Source organism: Rhipicephalus microplus, unplaced genomic scaffold, assembly GCF_043290135.1.
Source record: "Rhipicephalus microplus isolate Deutch F79 unplaced genomic scaffold, USDA_Rmic scaffold_62, whole genome shotgun sequence".
Lineage (NCBI taxonomy): Eukaryota > Metazoa > Arthropoda > Arachnida > Ixodida > Ixodidae > Rhipicephalus > Rhipicephalus microplus.
The window spans coordinates 1276890-1293610 of NW_027464635.1; the positions used below are offsets into that span (position 1 = coordinate 1276890).

At 46.4% G+C, this 16721-nt stretch overlaps 22 non-coding genes across 22 annotated transcripts; all 22 read right to left on the bottom strand.

Moving 5' to 3' along the window:
* Nucleotides 1-396: 396 nt before the first annotated feature.
* TRNAT-GGU (transfer RNA threonine (anticodon GGU)) lies at nucleotides 397-470 on the bottom strand. The gene has a single exon. It is a non-coding gene; the product is annotated as a tRNA-Thr (tRNA).
* Nucleotides 471-565: 95 nt separating this feature from the next.
* On the bottom strand, nucleotides 566-639 carry TRNAT-AGU (transfer RNA threonine (anticodon AGU)). Its single transcript has one exon. It is a non-coding gene; the product is annotated as a tRNA-Thr (tRNA).
* A 435-nt stretch (nucleotides 640-1074) lies between these two features.
* TRNAT-AGU (transfer RNA threonine (anticodon AGU)) lies at nucleotides 1075-1148 on the bottom strand. Its single transcript has one exon. It is a non-coding gene; the product is annotated as a tRNA-Thr (tRNA).
* Nucleotides 1149-1746: 598 nt separating this feature from the next.
* On the bottom strand, nucleotides 1747-1820 carry TRNAT-GGU (transfer RNA threonine (anticodon GGU)). The gene has a single exon. It is a non-coding gene; the product is annotated as a tRNA-Thr (tRNA).
* A 5071-nt stretch (nucleotides 1821-6891) lies between these two features.
* TRNAT-AGU (transfer RNA threonine (anticodon AGU)) lies at nucleotides 6892-6965 on the bottom strand. Its single transcript has one exon. It is a non-coding gene; the product is annotated as a tRNA-Thr (tRNA).
* A 263-nt stretch (nucleotides 6966-7228) lies between these two features.
* Nucleotides 7229-7302, bottom strand: TRNAT-AGU (transfer RNA threonine (anticodon AGU)). The gene has a single exon. It is a non-coding gene; the product is annotated as a tRNA-Thr (tRNA).
* A 264-nt stretch (nucleotides 7303-7566) lies between these two features.
* TRNAT-AGU (transfer RNA threonine (anticodon AGU)) lies at nucleotides 7567-7640 on the bottom strand. The gene has a single exon. It is a non-coding gene; the product is annotated as a tRNA-Thr (tRNA).
* A 264-nt stretch (nucleotides 7641-7904) lies between these two features.
* On the bottom strand, nucleotides 7905-7978 carry TRNAT-AGU (transfer RNA threonine (anticodon AGU)). The gene has a single exon. It is a non-coding gene; the product is annotated as a tRNA-Thr (tRNA).
* Nucleotides 7979-8244: 266 nt separating this feature from the next.
* TRNAA-AGC (transfer RNA alanine (anticodon AGC)) lies at nucleotides 8245-8318 on the bottom strand. The gene has a single exon. It is a non-coding gene; the product is annotated as a tRNA-Ala (tRNA).
* Nucleotides 8319-9938: 1620 nt separating this feature from the next.
* On the bottom strand, nucleotides 9939-10012 carry TRNAT-AGU (transfer RNA threonine (anticodon AGU)). Its single transcript has one exon. It is a non-coding gene; the product is annotated as a tRNA-Thr (tRNA).
* Nucleotides 10013-11458: 1446 nt separating this feature from the next.
* On the bottom strand, nucleotides 11459-11532 carry TRNAT-GGU (transfer RNA threonine (anticodon GGU)). The gene has a single exon. It is a non-coding gene; the product is annotated as a tRNA-Thr (tRNA).
* A 94-nt stretch (nucleotides 11533-11626) lies between these two features.
* TRNAA-AGC (transfer RNA alanine (anticodon AGC)) lies at nucleotides 11627-11700 on the bottom strand. The gene has a single exon. It is a non-coding gene; the product is annotated as a tRNA-Ala (tRNA).
* A 95-nt stretch (nucleotides 11701-11795) lies between these two features.
* On the bottom strand, nucleotides 11796-11869 carry TRNAT-AGU (transfer RNA threonine (anticodon AGU)). Its single transcript has one exon. It is a non-coding gene; the product is annotated as a tRNA-Thr (tRNA).
* A 95-nt stretch (nucleotides 11870-11964) lies between these two features.
* On the bottom strand, nucleotides 11965-12038 carry TRNAT-AGU (transfer RNA threonine (anticodon AGU)). Its single transcript has one exon. It is a non-coding gene; the product is annotated as a tRNA-Thr (tRNA).
* Nucleotides 12039-12468: 430 nt separating this feature from the next.
* On the bottom strand, nucleotides 12469-12542 carry TRNAT-AGU (transfer RNA threonine (anticodon AGU)). Its single transcript has one exon. It is a non-coding gene; the product is annotated as a tRNA-Thr (tRNA).
* Nucleotides 12543-12637: 95 nt separating this feature from the next.
* TRNAS-AGA (transfer RNA serine (anticodon AGA)) lies at nucleotides 12638-12711 on the bottom strand. Its single transcript has one exon. It is a non-coding gene; the product is annotated as a tRNA-Ser (tRNA).
* A 759-nt stretch (nucleotides 12712-13470) lies between these two features.
* On the bottom strand, nucleotides 13471-13544 carry TRNAT-AGU (transfer RNA threonine (anticodon AGU)). Its single transcript has one exon. It is a non-coding gene; the product is annotated as a tRNA-Thr (tRNA).
* A 2117-nt stretch (nucleotides 13545-15661) lies between these two features.
* On the bottom strand, nucleotides 15662-15735 carry TRNAT-AGU (transfer RNA threonine (anticodon AGU)). Its single transcript has one exon. It is a non-coding gene; the product is annotated as a tRNA-Thr (tRNA).
* Nucleotides 15736-15830: 95 nt separating this feature from the next.
* Nucleotides 15831-15904, bottom strand: TRNAT-AGU (transfer RNA threonine (anticodon AGU)). The gene has a single exon. It is a non-coding gene; the product is annotated as a tRNA-Thr (tRNA).
* A 262-nt stretch (nucleotides 15905-16166) lies between these two features.
* Nucleotides 16167-16240, bottom strand: TRNAS-GGA (transfer RNA serine (anticodon GGA)). Its single transcript has one exon. It is a non-coding gene; the product is annotated as a tRNA-Ser (tRNA).
* Nucleotides 16241-16333: 93 nt separating this feature from the next.
* TRNAA-AGC (transfer RNA alanine (anticodon AGC)) lies at nucleotides 16334-16407 on the bottom strand. Its single transcript has one exon. It is a non-coding gene; the product is annotated as a tRNA-Ala (tRNA).
* Nucleotides 16408-16502: 95 nt separating this feature from the next.
* On the bottom strand, nucleotides 16503-16576 carry TRNAT-AGU (transfer RNA threonine (anticodon AGU)). The gene has a single exon. It is a non-coding gene; the product is annotated as a tRNA-Thr (tRNA).
* Nucleotides 16577-16721: the final 145 nt, after the last annotated feature.

Here is a 16721-nt window from a genome sequence, read left to right on the forward strand (position 1 = left end):
ACACCATCAGAAGTATTTCGAACTATGCTTCGAAAGCAAAAAACTAGAGAGACGTTAGTGTTGACTCTCGAGGCACCGCTGAGATTCGAACTCACGATCTCCTGTTTACTAGACAGGACTAAGCCACGGCGCCTGCGCAGCGTTTTGTTCAGGCAGTGACACCATCAGAAGTATTTCGAACTCAACTTCGAAAACAAAAGTACTGAAAGTTGGGCGAGTTGGTACTCGATCGTGACATCTTTGCGCAAAGACGTACACGGACACAAGGAAAAGAGGCAAACAACACGGGCGCCCGTGTTGTTTGCCTCTTTTCCTTGTGTCCGTGTACGTGTTTGCGCAAAAAAGTCATGAATGTTTGAAAACAAAAAACTAGAGAGACGTCAGTCTTGACTCCCGAGGCACCGGTGAGATTCGACCTCACGATCTCCTGTTTACCAGACAGGAGCTTTAACTAACTAAGCCACGGCGCCTGCGCAGCGTCTTGTTCAGGCAGTGACACCATCAGAATTATTTCGAACTAAACTTCGATAACAAAAAACTAGAGAGACGTTTGTCTTGACTCTCGAGGCGCCGGTGAGATTCGAACTCATGATCTCCTGTTTACTAGACAGGCGCTTTAACCAACTAAGCCACGGCGCCTGCGCAGCGTCTTGTTCAGGCAGTTACACCATCAGAAGTGTTTCGAAGTAAACTTCGAAAACAAAAAACTAGAGAGCCGTTTGTCTTGACTCTCGAGGCACCGGTGAGATTCGACCGCACGATCTCCGGTTTACTAGACAGGCGCTTTAACCAAATGAGCCACGGCGCCTGCGCAGCGCCTTGTTCAGTCAGTGACACCATCAGAAGTATTTCGAACTAAACTTCGAAAACAAAAAAAACTTGAGAGACATTTGTCTTGACTCTCGAGGCACAGGTGAAATTCGAACTCACGATCTTCCTTTCACTAGACAGGTCCTTTAACTAACTAAGCCACAGCGCCTGCACAGCGTCTTGTTCAGGCAGTGAAACCATCAGAAGTATTTCGAACTAAACTTCGAAAACAAAAAACTAGAGAGACGTTTGTCTTGACTCTCGAGGCACCGGTGAGATTCGAACTCACGATCTCCTGTTTACTAGACAGGCGCTTTAACCAACTAAGCCACGGCGCCTGCGCAGCGCCTTGTTCGCGGCAGTGACACCATCAAAAGTATTTCGAAATAAACTTCGAAAACAAAAAACTGGAGAGACGTTAGTCTTGACTCCCGAGGCACCGGTGAGATTCGAACTCACGATTTCCTGTTTACTAGACAGGCGCTTTAACTAAGGCACGGCGCCTGCGCAGCGTCTTGTTCAGGCAGTGACACCATCAGAAGTATTTCGAACTATACTTCGAAAACAAAAAACTAGAGAGACGTTAGTCTTGACTCTCGAGGCACCAGTGAGATTCGAACTCACGATCTCCTGTTTACTAGAAAGGCGCTTTAACTAACTAAGCCACGGCGCCTGCGCAGCGTTTTGTTCAGGCAGTGACACCATCAGAAGTATTTCGAACTAAACTTCGAAAACAAAAAACTGGAGAGACGTTAGCCTTGACTCCCGAGGCACCGGTGAGATTCGAACTCACGATTTCTTGTTTACTAGACAGGCGCTTTAACTAACTGAGCCACGGCGCCTGCGCAGCGCCCTGTTCAGTCAGTGACACCATCAGAAGTATTTCGAACTAAACTTCGAAAACAAAAACTAGAGAGACGTCAGTTTTGACTCCCGAGGCACCGGTAAGATTCGAACTCACGATCTCCTGTTTACCAGACAGGCGCTTTAACTAACTAAGCCACGGCGCCTGCAGCGTCTTGTTCAGGCAGTGACACCATCAGAAGAATTTCGAACTATACTTCAAAAACAAAAAAATAGAGAGACGTTTGTCTTGACTCTCGAGGCACCGGAGATTCAAACTCATGATCTCCTGTTTACTAGATAGGCGCTTTAACCAACTAAGCCACGGCGCTTTTTTTTTTCTTTATTGCCTTGCAAATCATGACTGTTCACATTTTACATATTTACATATTGGTCTATATTCAAGTGCGCCACAAAATACACCCACTGAATTCATTAAGGTACCGTCAGCTCTTGGCTGACTATTAATCAATACTTGGGCATTCGTAACAATCGCTCAATGCACCCAATCCAGTCTGGCACATCCTCTTGGCTTTTCAGCATTTCAAGAAAATGGCACACAGATTTGCAAAAATATTGGCGCACAGCTAGCACTTCTACATCCGTGTTTTCAAAGGCACAGCGGGTTTTCCATATACTGTGCAGGCCCAGAAGCATGATGAGATCATAAGGTACACCTGCCACGTTTTTAACCGAAAGAAAACGGATGCCATGTGGACTTAACGGTAATTCTTTTTTCAAGGTTCTTTGCAGTATATCCCAGAAAAAGACCCCGCTCCAGCAATCTATAAACACGTGTTCAATTGTTTCCGGTTTATTACACAAGTGGCAATTTGTGCTCCATGGCACGAATATTCCCTTATCCTGCAACCACGTTTTAACTGGTAAGGTACCAGTATGTAATTTAAAGAAAAAAGTTTTGACCGCTGGCGCTACAAGCATTCTTTTAACACGTTTCAGAACATCCTGTCCTGGGCCTGCACAATATAGCTGACGGTACATTGGAACAGGCAGTAAAACATCGACAAGGTCTCTATACAACTTTTTACGTGGTACTTCAGCCAGATACTCTAACGAAAATCTTACTGACAAAAAGCAGAAAGACGAAACAACTTCTTTTAAATACCCTTGTATTGGTCCTTGCATATTTGATGATGATACGAGAAATCCCGGCAGCACTCTAGATAACTTTAGTTGTATAACAGTTCTCAAAAAGGGGTCATCCACATCACGCAGAAAAAGGAAACGATTGACAAGTTGTCTTATGTACAAATGAACTAATCCGAGTCCACCATCTCTAACTTTTCTGAAAAGGATTGTGCGGCTTGATCTTTCCCATACAGAGCTCCATATGAAAATTGCGAATACTCTGTGTATTTTCTTTACACTTATTCTACTGCAGTGCAAAACCTGCATTACGTACCACAGCTTGCTCACCAGAAACAAGTTGCATGTTGTGGCCCGTGCGAATATCGAAATACCCCAACCTTTCCATTTTTCTACATCATTGCGCAATGTCTGTGTTTCTTTTTTCCAATACGGTTGACTGTCATGATAGAACTCCAGCGGCACTCCTAAATACTTCACTGGTGTTTCCTGCCATTTAATGTTTAGAAATACTCTTGGCGTGACGTCCCATTCCCCATGTCAGAAGCCAAGGCACTTATCCCAGTTCACGGCACTACCACTCGCCTGGCAAAAAGTTTTCACGGCATATACAGCATGCATTATACTCTCATAATTTGTACAGAAAACTGCAATGTCGTCTGCGTATGCGAGGAGGCTAACCTCAGCTTCATGCAGTTTAAAGCCGCTTATTGCAGGGTTATTAATTACACTTAAGCAGAAAGGTTCAATGAAAATAGCAAAAAGCAGGGGCGATAGTGCACACCCCTGTCTCAGTGACCGCAGCACAGGTATACGCTCACCCGCAGTTTTATTTAATACCAATCTCGTCGTGCATCCAGTGTAAGCCATGCACACTCCTTCGCTAATCAAACTCCCTACGTTAATGTGCTCAAGTAATGAAAGGAGCACGTCGTGCGGCACGCGATCAAATGCCTTTTCGAGGTCAATTTGAAGCATGGCAACATTGAGATGCATAACGTCACAACTTTCTAGGATTGATCGTGCTATGTTTATGTTGGTCATTATTTTCCTTCCCTTTATGCCACAAGTTTGGTGGGGCCCAATCAGTTTTGTCATAACTGTCTGGAGTCTTCTGGCTAATATTTTCATCAATATTTTATAGTCAACATTAGTTAGGCTAATTAGTCTATATGCAGTAACACTTCTTAACTTCGCGGGATCTTCTGTTTTAGGTATTAAGACCGTGTGGGCTGACAAAAACGATGGTGGAAGTTGTTTACACTTAAAAGCCTCGTTAAATACCTCCCTCAAAATAGGTGAAACTACGTGTTTGAATTCCTTGTACACTGCAGCACTAAGGCCATCTGGTCCTGGAGACTTACCATTGTTTAACTTATCAATTGCTTTTTCAACTTCTCGCTCTGTTAAAGGCAATTCTAAAATTTTCTTCTTTCGTCATCAAGTCTTGGCATTAATGAAATGAAATCGCTATTAAAACGTTCTGCGTGTACACTGGTTGGTGTGGATAACTCTTTGTAATATTCAAAAAAAAGCACCGGCTATTGCTTCTTTCGTATGGCATCTTGTTCCTTTATATTCTAATTCTCTTATTTCATTCTTACAGGCATGTCTCTTCTCAGCTCCAAGAGCTCGTTATGTTGGAATTTCTCCCGCTACCAAGTTTTCTGCTCGAACTCGAATCAATGCTCCACGATAACGTTCTTGGTCTATCAACTCTAGCTTCTGTTTAGTTATGTTTATCTTCTCTGAAAATGTTCCGGCCTGAGTACATTCATCCGCTACTAACTGTTGCAAGTTTTCACGCAAACGCACTTCAAGTTCTTTTTCAGCATGTCTCAGGATACTGGCTCTCTCAAGTGCTTTCCGTTTAATGGTCTGTTTAAATATTTCCCACTTATGTCGCCAGGATTCAAATGTTCTATTTGCTAAGTCTTCTATGCCCTCTGGAAAAGTCCGATTAAACTCTTCATCCTTTAGTAGCTTTACATTAAATTTCCAGAGGTCCCAAGAGAAATGTTTGTTATTCCTTTTGTGTTTACCCATTGAGAATGAAACCAAACAATGATCACTAAACGTAACAGGTGTAACTCTGTAATCATAACACGAAGGAATGATTTCGGAAGACACATATACTCTGTCAAGTCTAGCATGGCTTGAACGCTGAAAGTGGGTAAACATAACCCCTTTTTCACTGCAAAGACATTCACCCACGTCCTCTAGCTGAGCTTTCGCCACCATATCAATTAGAACGGCAGTGCTTAAATCTCTGTATGGCCTGGAACTTGATTTATCTATACTCGAACAAACGCAGTTGAAATCCCCAGCCAAAATTAGTTTACGTTCACATTTTAAATACACATCAAGTTTTTCAAAAAACTCCTTTCGATCTTGAATCACAGTGGGTGCGTACACACAGATTACTCTCCATTTTTCTCTTGGTAGGGATAAATCACATATCATAAAACGACCCGCCTCGCAGGTAGTTACAGACTCCACTTTCGCATTAAGGCTCTGCCGAATTAACAAGAGGCAACCTGCAGAAGCACCCACCGCGTGACAAACGCACACATCAAACACTCTCGTGAAAGGCTGCACCATTCGCTCAGCGTGCTCTTCACTCTCTACTTTAGTTTCCTGTACAGCGACGATGTCCACATCTTGTTCTATAATCAGGCGATAAAGCTGGTTTTGCCGCCGTTTGGCAGAAAGCCCACGTACATTTAGCGTCGCCAATCTAATCGTCACCATCGTGATGAGAGAAAGCCGAGCGAAAGACGCTTACCTTACCAACACCTAAACAACTGTCCGGCCGACGCTCAAGGCGTCGTCCCGTCGCCGCCGCGTGAAAGCGACGACGAACGCAGGCGGCCAGCACCCCGAGACTTTTTGGAGCCAGCCACTCGCCACTGCCCTTGATCTTCCTGGGTCAGACGCTGCTGGGACGCCGCGTCTCCCTCATTCAGGCGTCGCTTTACTGGCGTAGCTTCAACTGCATCCATGTCCTAAGTAGCGTCGGACCCGATGACTGCTTCAGCCTTGTGCTGGGTTTCCATTTGAGTCGAACGCCACTGCGTTGGAGTGCCCACAAACGTATTTTCATCTGTGCCTGTGTCTTGCTTAGGTGTCTCCGTCTTTTCCTCGCTGGTCGCCACTGCATGAGACGCCTCGTCTCCAGCCTTCGACGCCGCGGCCCTCTCTGCTTCCTCTTCATCCATGAGCAATTCACTGTGGTCGGCACTTGTTGCTCGACTTGCTGCACTGGCATAGGAACGAGTAGAGTCCGCCTGCTCATGCCCAAAAGCGTGACAACCAGCGCACCTGGGCACCCTGCAGTCGCGACGAATGTTTCCCGTGTTCCGGCAACGCAGGCACAGCGGTGCTCTTCCTGGCACGACCACCAGTGCCATGCCGCTTCCGAGACGCATCTGGTGGAGTATGCGATCCGTAGTAACGCCTTCTTTAAGTAGTAGCCGAACGAATCTTGTGGTTCACTCAACTCCTTCGAAGTCTTCGTCTCTCCACTTGTCGCTGATAACTTCTTTCACTTCACCGTACTCCCGGAAAGCACGCCGTACAGTCTCTGCATTGACGTCAAAGGCTACCCAATGCAACTTGAGACGCACCTCTTGCCTGTCTGGGAGACGACGACGCAGGGCCGGTCTTTCACGGAGAGTAGGCCAGCGTCCAGAACTATCTTCTTGGCTTAATCTGTCTTCATGTTAAGAAGCCAGACGTGCGACATCTGATACGCTCCTATGCCGCTTACCTCTTGAATGACGCCTAGTTCCTTGAGCGGCTTTTGGAAGTCATTAATCCCGTACGGACGCGCTGCGATGTCGCAGTGCAGAACCAACGTGCGCCTGAGTCCTTCTCCTGTGGGCAGTGGTGGCAGAATTAAACGGTAGTCCTTGAGAAGCGATGTGCACGAGAAACCGCGGCCAGCGTCGGCCACTGTAACAGCTCTTGAGGAGCCTGCCATCCTGCGTCCGCACGCGTCGGTGACCAGAAGCAGAATGTACTAAGCCACGGCGCTTGCGCAGCCTGTTGGTCAGGCAGTGACACCATCAAAAGTATTTCGAACTAAACTTCGAAAACAAAAAGCTAGAGAGATGTTTGTCTTGACTCTCGAGGCACCGGTGAGATTTGAACTCACGATCTCCTGTTTACTAGACAGGCGCTTTAACCAACTAAGCCACGGCACCTGCGCAGCCTGTTCTTCAGGCAGTGACACCATGAGAAGTATTTCGAACTAAACTTCGAAAACAAAAAGCTAGAGAGATGTTTGTCTTGACTCTCGAGGCACCGGTGAGATTCGAACTCACGATCTCGGTTTACTAGACAGGCGCTTTAACCAACTAAGCCACGGCACCTGTGCAGCGCCTTGTTCAGGCAGTGACACCATCAGAAGTATTTCGAACTAAACTTCGAAAACAAAAAACTAGAGAGACGTTAGTCTTGACTCTCGAGGCACCGGTGATATTCGAACTCACGATCTCCTGTTTACTAGACAGGCGCTTTAACCAACTAAGCCACGGCGCCTGCGCAGCGTCTTGTTCAGGCAGTGACGCCATCAGAAGTGTTTCGAAGTAAACTTCGAAAACAAAAAACTAGAGAGCCGTTTGTCTTGACTCTCGAGGCACAGGTGAGATTCGAACTCACGATTTTTCTCTTACTAGACAGGCGCTTTAACTAACTAAGCCACAGCGCCTGCGCAGCGTCTTGTTCAGGCAGTGACACCATCAGAATTATTTCGAACTAAACTTCGAAAACAAAAAACTAGAGAGACGTTTGTCTTGACTCTCGAGGCACCGGTGATATTCGAACTCACGATCTCCTGTTTACTAGACAGGCGCTTTAACCAACTAAGCCACGGCGCCTGCGCAGCGTCTTGTTCAGGCAGTGACGCCATCAGAAGTGTTTCGAAGTAAACTTCGAAAACAAAAAACTAGAGAGCCGTTTGTCTTGACTCTCGAGGCACAGGTGAGATTCGAACTCACGATTTTTCTCTTACTAGACAGGCGCTTTAACTAACTAAGCCACAGCGCCTGCGCAGCGTCTTGTTCAGGCAGTGACACCATCAGAATTATTTCGAACTAAACTTCGAAAACAAAAAACTAGAGAGACGTTTGTCTTGACTCTCGAGGCACCGGTGAGATTCGAACTCATGACCTCCTGTTTACTAGACAGGCGCTTTAACCAACTAAGCCACGGCGCCTGCGAACGTGTTGTTCAGGCAGTGACACCATCAGAAGTATTTCGAACTAAACTTCGAAAACAACAAACTAGAGAGACGTTTGTCTTGACACTCGAGGCACCGGTGAGATTCGAACTCACGATATCCGGTTTACTAGACAGGTGCTTTAACCAGATGAGCCACGGCGCCTGCGCAGCGTCTTGTTCAGGCAGTGACACCATTAGAAGTATTTCGAACAATACTTCGAAAACAAAAAAAAACTAGAGAGAAGTTAGTCTTGACTCTCGAGGCATCGGTGAGATTCGAACTCTCGATCTCCTGTTTGCTAGACAGGCGCTTTAACCAACTAAGCCACGGCGCCCGCGCAGCGTCTTGTTCAGGCAGTGACACCTACAGAAGCATTTAGAACTAAACTTCGAAAACAAAAAAACTAGACAGACGTTTGTCTTGACTCTCGTGGCACCGGTGAGATTCGAACAAATGATCTCTTGTTTACTAGACATGCGCTTTAACCAACTAAGCCACGGCGCCTGCGCAGCGTCTTGTTCAGGCAGTGACACCATCAGAAGTATTTCGAAATAAACTTCGCAAACAAAAAACTAGAGAGCCGTTTGTCTTGATTCTCGAGGCACCGGTGAGATTCGAACTCACGATCTCTTGTTTACTAGACAGGCGCTTTAACTAACTGAGCCACGGCGCCTGCGCAGCGCCTTGTTCAGTCAGTGACATCATCAGAAGTTTTTCGAAATAAACTTCGAAAACAAAAAACTTGAGAGACGTTTGTCTTGACTCTCGAGGCACCGGTGAGATTCGAACTCACGATTTCCTATTTACTAGACAGGTGCTTTAACTAGAGAAGCCACGGCGCCTGCGCAGCGTCTTGTTCAGGCAGTGACACCATCAGAAGTATTTGGAACTATACTTCGAAAACAAAAAACTTGAGAGACGTTAGTCTTCACTCTCGACGCACCGGTGAGGTTCGAACTCACGATGTCCTGTTTACTAGACAGGCGCTTTAACCAACTAAGCCACCGCGCCTGCGCAGCGTCTTGTTGAGGCAGTCACACCATCAGAAGAATTTCGAACTAAACTTCGAAAACAAAAAACTAGAGAGACGGTTGCCTTGACTCTCGAGGCACCGTTGAGATTCGAACTCATGATCTCCTGTTTACTAGACAGGCGCTTTAACCAACTAAGCCACGGCTCCTGCGCAGCGTCTTGTTCAGGCAGTGACGCCATCAGAAGTATTTTGAACCAAACTTCGAAAACAAAAAACTAGAGAAAGGTTTGTCTTGACTCTCGAGGCACCGGTGAGATTCGAACTCACGATCTTCTGTTTACTAGACAGGCACTTTAACCAACTAGGCCACGGCACCTGCACAGCGCCTTGTTCGGGCAGTGACATCATCAAAAGTATTTCGAAATACACTTTGAAAACAAAAAACTAGAGAGACGTTAGTCTTGACTCCCGAGGCACCGGTGAGATTCGAACTCACGATTTCCTGTTTACTAGACAGGCGCTTTAACTAACTAAGCCACGGCGCCTGCGCAGCGTCTTGTTCAGGCAGTGACACCATCAGAAGTATTTTGAACTATACTTCGAAAACAAAAAAATTGAGAGAGACGTTAGTCTTGACTCTCGAGGCACCGGTGAGATTCGAACTCACGATCTCCTGTTTACTAGAAAGGCGCTTTAACTAACTAAGCCACGGTGCCTGCGCAGCGTTTTGTTCAGGCACTGACACCATCAGAAATATTTCGAACTAAACTTCGAAAAGAAAAAGCTAGAGAGATGTTTGTCTTGACTCTCGAGGCACCGGTGAGATTTGAACTCACGATCTCCTGTTTTCTTGACAGGTGCTTTAACAAACTAAGCCACGGCACCTGTGCAGCGTCTTGTTCAGGCAGTGACACCATCAGAAGTATTTCGAAATAAACTTCGAAAACAAAAAAACTAGAGAGACGTTAGTCTTGACTCCCGAGGCACCGGTGAGATTCGAACTCACGATCTCCTGTTTACTAGACAGGCGCTTTAACTAACTAAGCCACGGCGCCTGCGCAGCGTCTTGTTCAGGCAGTGACACCATCTGAAGTATTTCGAACTATACTACGAAAACAAAAAAACTAGAGAGACGTTAGTCTTGATTCTCGAGGCACCGGTAGATTCGAACTCACGATCTTCTGTTTACTAGACAGGCGCTTTAACTAACTAAGCCACGGCACCAGCGCAGCGTCTTGTTCAGGCAGTGACACCATCTGAAGTATTTCGAACTATACTACGAAAACAAAAAAACTAGAGAGACGTTAGTCTTGATTCTCGAGGCACCGGTAGATTCGAACTCACGATCTCCTGTTTACTAGACAGGCGCTTTAACCAACTAAGCCACGGCGCCTGCGCAGCGTCTTGCTCAGGCAGTGACACCATCAGAAGTATTTCGAACTAAACTTCGAAAACAAAAAAACTAGAAAGACGTTTGTCTTGACTCTCGAGGCACCGGTGAGATTCGAACTCACGATCTCTTGTTTACTAGACAGGCGCTTTAACTAAAGAAGCCACGGCGCCTGCGCAGCGCCTTGTTCAGGCAGTCACACCATCAGAAGAATTTCGAACTAAACTTCGAAAACAAAAAACTAGAGAGACGGTTGCCTTGACTCTCGAGGCACCGGTGAGATTCGAACTCATGATCTCCTGTTTACTAGAGCGGCGCTTTAACCAACTAAGCCACAACGCCTGCGCAGCGTCTTGTTCAGTCAGTGACGTTATCAGAAGTATTTTGAACTAAACTTCGAAAACAAAAAACTAGAGAAAGGTTTCTCTTGACTCTCGAGGCACCGGTGAGATTCGAACTCACGATTTCCTGTTTACTAGACAGGCGCTTTAACTAGAGAAGCCACGGCGCCTGCGCAGCGTCTTGTTCAGGCAGTGACACCATCAGAAGTATTTGGAACTATACTTCGAAAACAAAAAACTAGAGAGACGGTAGCCTTCACTCCCGAGGCACCTGTGAGATTCGAACTCACGATTTCCTGTTTACTAGACAGGCGCTTTAACTAACTAAGCCACGGCGCCAGCGCAGCGTCTTGTTCAGGCAGTGACACCATCAGAAGTATTTCGAACTATACTTCGAAAACAAAAAACTAGAGAGACGTTAGTCTTGACTCTCGAGGCACCGGTGAGATTCGAACTCACGATCTCCTGTTTACTAGAAAGGCGCTTTAACTAACTAAGCCACGGCGCCTGCGCAGCGTTTTGTTCAGGCAGTGACACCATCAGAACTATTTCGAACTAAACTTCGAAAACAAAAGTACTGAAAGTTGGGCGAGTTGGTACTCGATCATGACTTCTTTGCGCAAAGACGTACACGGGCACAAGAAAAAGAGGCAAACAACACGGGCGCCCGAGTTGTTTGCCTCTTTTGCTTTTGTCCGTGTACGTGTTTGCGCAAGAAAGTCATGACTGTTCGAAAACAAAAACTAGAGAGACGTCAGTCTTGACTCCCGAGGCACCGGTAAGATTCGAACTCACGATCTCCTGTTTACCAGACAGGCACTTGAACTAACTAAGCCACGGCGCCTGCAGTGTCTTGTTCAGGCAGTGACACCATCAGAAGTATTTCGAACTATACTTCGAAAACAAAAAAACTAGAGAGACGTTAGTCTTGACTCTCGAGGCACCGGTGAGATTCGAACTCATGATCTCCTGTTTGCTAGACAGGCGCTTTAACCAACTAAGCCACGGCGCCTGCGCAGCCTGTTGTTCAGGCAGTGATACCATCAGAAGTATTTCAAACTAAACTTTGAAAACAAAAAGCTGGAGAGATGTTTGTCTTGACTCTCGAGGCACCGGTGAGATTTGAACTCACGATCTCCTGTTTACTAGACAGGCGCTTTAACCAACTAAGCCACGGTGCCTGCGCAGCGTCTTGTTCAGGCAGTGACACCATCAGAAGTATTTCGAACTAAACTTCGAAAACAAAAAAACTAGAGAGACGTTTGCTTGACTCTCGAAGCACCGCTGAGATTCGAACTCATGATCTCCTGTTTACTAGACAGGCGCTTTAACCAACTAAGCCACGGCGCCTGCGCAGCGTCTTGCTCAGGCAGTGACACCATCAGAAGTATTTCCAACTAAACTACGAAAACAAAAGTACTGAAAGTTGGGCGAGTTGGTACTCGATCATGACTTCTTTGCGCAAAGACGTACACGGACACAAGAAAAAGAGGCGAAAAACACGGGCGCCCGTGTTGTTTGCCTCTTTTGCTTGTGTCCGTGTACGTGTTTGCGCAAAAAAGTCATGAATGTTCGAAAACAAAAAACTAGAGAGACGTCAGTCTTGACTCCCGAAGCACTGGTGAGATTCGAACTCACGATCTCCTATGTACCAGACAGGCGCTTTAACTAACTAAGCCACGGCGCCCGCAGCATCTTGTTCAGGCAGTGACACCATCAGAAGTATTTCGAACTATACTTCGAAAACAAAAAACTAGAGAGACGTTAGTCTTGACTCTCGAGGCACCGGTGAGATTCGAACTCATGATCTCCTGTTTACTAGACAGGCGCTTTAACCAACTAAGCCACGGCGCCTGCGCAGCCTGTTGTTCAGGCAGTGACACCATCAGAAGTATTTCGAACTAAACTTCGAAAACAAAAAGCTAGAGAGATGTTTGTCTTGACTCTCGAGGCACCGGTGAGATTTGAACTCACGATCTCCTGTTTTCTTGACAGGCGCTTTAACAAACTAAGCCACGGCGCCTGCGCAGCGTTTTGTTCAGGCAGTGACACCATCAGAAGTATTTCGAAATAAACTTCGAAAACAAAAAAACTAGAGAGACGTTTGTCTTGACTCTCGAGGCACCGCTGAGATTCGAACACATAATCTCCTGTTTACTAGACAGGCGCTTTAACCAACTAAGCCACGGCGCCTGCGCAGAGTCTTGCTCAGGCAGTGACACCACCAGAAGTATTTCGAACTAAACTTCGAAAAAAAAAACTAGAAAGACGTTTGTCTTGACTCTCGAGGCACTGGTGAGATTCGAACTCACGATCTCTTGTTTACTAGACAGGCGCTTTAACTAAAGAAGCCACGGCGCCTGCGCAGCGTCTTGTTCAGGCAGTCACACCATCAGAAGAATTTCGAAAACAAAAAACTAGAGAGACGGTTGCCTTGACTCTCGAGGCACCGGTGAGATTCGAACTCATGATCTCCTGTTTACTAGAGCGGCGCTTTAACCAACTAAGCCACAACGCCTGCGCAGCGTCTTGTTCAGGCAGTGACGTTATCAGAAGTATTTTGAACTAAACTTCGAAAACAAAAAACTAGAGAAAGGTTTCTCTTGACTCTCGAGGCACCGGTGAGATTCGAACTCACGCTTTCCTGTTTACTAGACAGGCGCTTTAACTAGAGAAGCCACGGCGCCTGCGCAGCGTCTTGTTCAGGCAGTGACACCATCAGAAGTATTTGGAACTATACTTCGAAAACAAAAAACTAGAGAGACGGTAGTCTTCACTCTCGAGGCACATGTGAGATTCGAACTCACGATGTCCTGTTTACTAGACAGGCGCTTTAACCAACTAAGCCACCGCGCCTGCGCAGCGTCTTGTTAAGGCAGTCACACCATCAGAAGAAGTTCGAACTAAACTTCGAAAACAAAAAACTAGAGAGACGGTTGCCTTGACTCTCGAGGCACCGGCGAGATTCGAACTCATGATCTCCTGTTTACTAGACCGGCGTTTAACCAACTAAGCCACGGCGCCTGCGCAGCGTCTTGTTTAGGCAGTGACGTTATCAGAAGTATTTTGAACTAAACTTCGAAAACAAAAATCTAGAGAAAGGTTTGTCTTGACTCTCGATGCACCGGTTAGATTCGAACTCACGCTTTCCTGTTTACTAGACAGGCGCTTTAACTAACTAAGCCACGGCGCCTGCGCAGCGTCTTGTTCAGGCAGTGACTTCATCAGAAGTATTTCGAACTATACTTCGAAAACAAAAAACTAGAGAGACGTTAGTCTTGACTCTCGAGGCACCGGTGAGATTCGAACTCACGATCTCCTGTTTACTAGACAGGCGCTTTAACTAAAGAAGCCACGGCGCCTGCGCAGCGTCTTGTTCAGGCAGTGACACCATCAGAACTATTTCGAACTAAACTTCGAAAACAAAAAACTAGAGAGACGTTTGTCTCTACTCTCGAAGCACCGGTGAGATTCGAACTCACGATCTCTTGTTTACTAGGCAGGCGCTTTAACCAACTGAGCCATGGCGCCTGCGCGGCGTCTCGTTGAGGCAGTGACACCATTAGAAGTATTTCGAACTATACTTCGAAAACAAAAAATTACAGAGAAATTTGTCTTGTCTCTCGAGGTACCGGTGAGATTCGAGCTCACCAGCTCCTGTTTACTAGACAGGTGAGATAACAAACTAAGACACGGTGACTGCACAGCGTATTGTTAAGGCAGTCACACCATCAGAAGAATTTCGAACTAAACTTCGAAAACAAAAAACTAGAGAGACGGTTGCCTTGACTCTCGAGGCACCGTTGAGATTCGAACTCATGATCTCCTGTTTACTAGACAGGCGCTTTAACCAACTAAGCCACGCCGCCTGTGCAGCGTCTTCTTCAGGCAGTGACGCCATCAGAAGTATTTTGAACTAAACTTCGAAAACAAAAAACTAGAGAAAGGTTTGTCTTGACTCTCGAGGCACCGGTGAGATTTGAACTCACGATCTCCTGTTAACTAGACAGGCGCTTTAACCAACTAGGCCACGGCGCCTGCGCAGCGCCTTGTTCGGGCAGTGACACCATCAAAAGTATTTCCAAATAAACTTCGAAAACAAAAAACTAGAGAGAGGTTTGTCTTGACTCTCGTGGCACCGTTGATATTCGAACTCATGCTCTCTTGTTTACTAGACAGGCGCTTCAACCAACTAAGCTACGGCGCCTGCGCAGCGCCTTGTTCGGGCAGTGACACCATCAAAAGTATTTCGAAATAAACTTCGAAAACAAAAAACTGGAGAGACGTTAGTCTTGACTCCCGAGGCACCGGTGAGATTCGAACTCACGATTTCCTGTTTACTAGACAGGCGCTTTAACTAACTAAGCCACGGCGCCTGCGCAGCGTCTTGTTCAGACAGTGGCACCATGAGAAGTATTTCGAACTATACTTCGAAAACAAAAACTAGAGAGACGTTATTCTTGACTCTCGAGGCACCGGTGAGATTCGAACTCACGATCTCCTGTTTACTAGAAAGGCGCTTTGACTAACTAAGCCACGGTCCCTGCGCAGCGTTTTGTTCAGGCAGTGACACCATCAGAAGTATTTCGAACTAAACTTCGAAAACAAAAGTACTGAAAGTTGGGCGAGTTGGTACTCGATCATGACTTCTTTGCGCAAAGACGTACACGGACACAAGAAAAAGAGGCAAACAACACGGGCGCCCGTGTTGTTTGCCTCTTTTGCTTGTGTCCGTGTACGTGTTTGCGTAAAAAAGTCATGACTGTTCGAAAACAAAAACTAGAGAGACGTCAGTCTTGACTCCCGAGGCACCGGTAAGATTCGAACTCACGATCTCCTGTTTACCAGACAGGCGCTTTAACTAACTAGGCCACTGCGCCTGCAGCGTCTTGTTCAGGCAGTGACACCATCAGAAGTATTTCGAACTATACTTCGAAAACAAAAAACTAGAGAGACGTTAGTCTTGACTCTCGCGGCACCGGTGAGATTCGAACTCATGATCTCCTGTTTACTAGACAGGCGCTTTAACCAACTAAGCCACGGCGCTTGCGCAGCCTGTTGTTCAGACAGTGACACCATCAGAAGTATTTCGAACTAAACTTCGAAAACAAAAAGCTAGAGAGATGTTTGTCTTGACTCTCGAGGCACCGGTGAGATTTGAACTCACGATCTCCTGTTTACTAGACAGGCGCTTTAACCAACTAAGCCACGGCACCTGCGCAGCGTTTTGTTCAGGCAGTGACACCATCAGAACTATTTCGAACTAAACTTCGAAAACAAAAGTACTGAAAGTTGGGCGAGTTGGTACTCGATCATGACTTCTTTGCGCAAAGACGTACACGGGCACAAGAAAAAGAGGCAAACAACACGGGCGCCCGTGTTGTTTGCCTCTTTTGCTTTTGTCCGTGTACGTGTTTGCGCAAGAAAGTCATGACTGTTCGAAAACAAAAACTAGAGAGACGTCAGTCTTGACTCCCGAGGCACCGGTAAGATTCGAACTCACGATCTCCTGTTTTCCAGACAGGCACTTGAACTAACTAAGCCACGGCGCCTGCAGTGTCTTGTTCAGGCAGTGACACCATCAGAAGTATTTCGAACTATACTTCGAAAACAAAAAACGAGAGAGACGTTAGTCTTGACTCTCGAGGCACCGGTGAGATTCGAACTCATGATCTCCTGTTTGCTAGACAGGCGCTTTAACCAACTAAGCCACGGCGCCTGCGCAGCCTGTTGTTCAGGCAGTGATACCATCAGAAGTATTTCAAACTAAACTTTGAAAACAAAAAGCTGAAGAGATGTTTGTCTTGACTCTCGAGGCACCGGTGAGATTTGAACTCACGATCTCCTGTTTACTAGACAGGCGCTTTAACCAACTAAGCCACCGCGCCTGCGCAGCGTCTTGTTAAGGCAGTCACACCATCAGAAGAAGTTCGAACTAAACTTCGAAAACAAAAAACTAGAGAGACGGTTGCCTTGACTCTCGAGGCACCGGCGAGATTCGAACTCATGATCTCCTGTTTACTAGACCGGCGT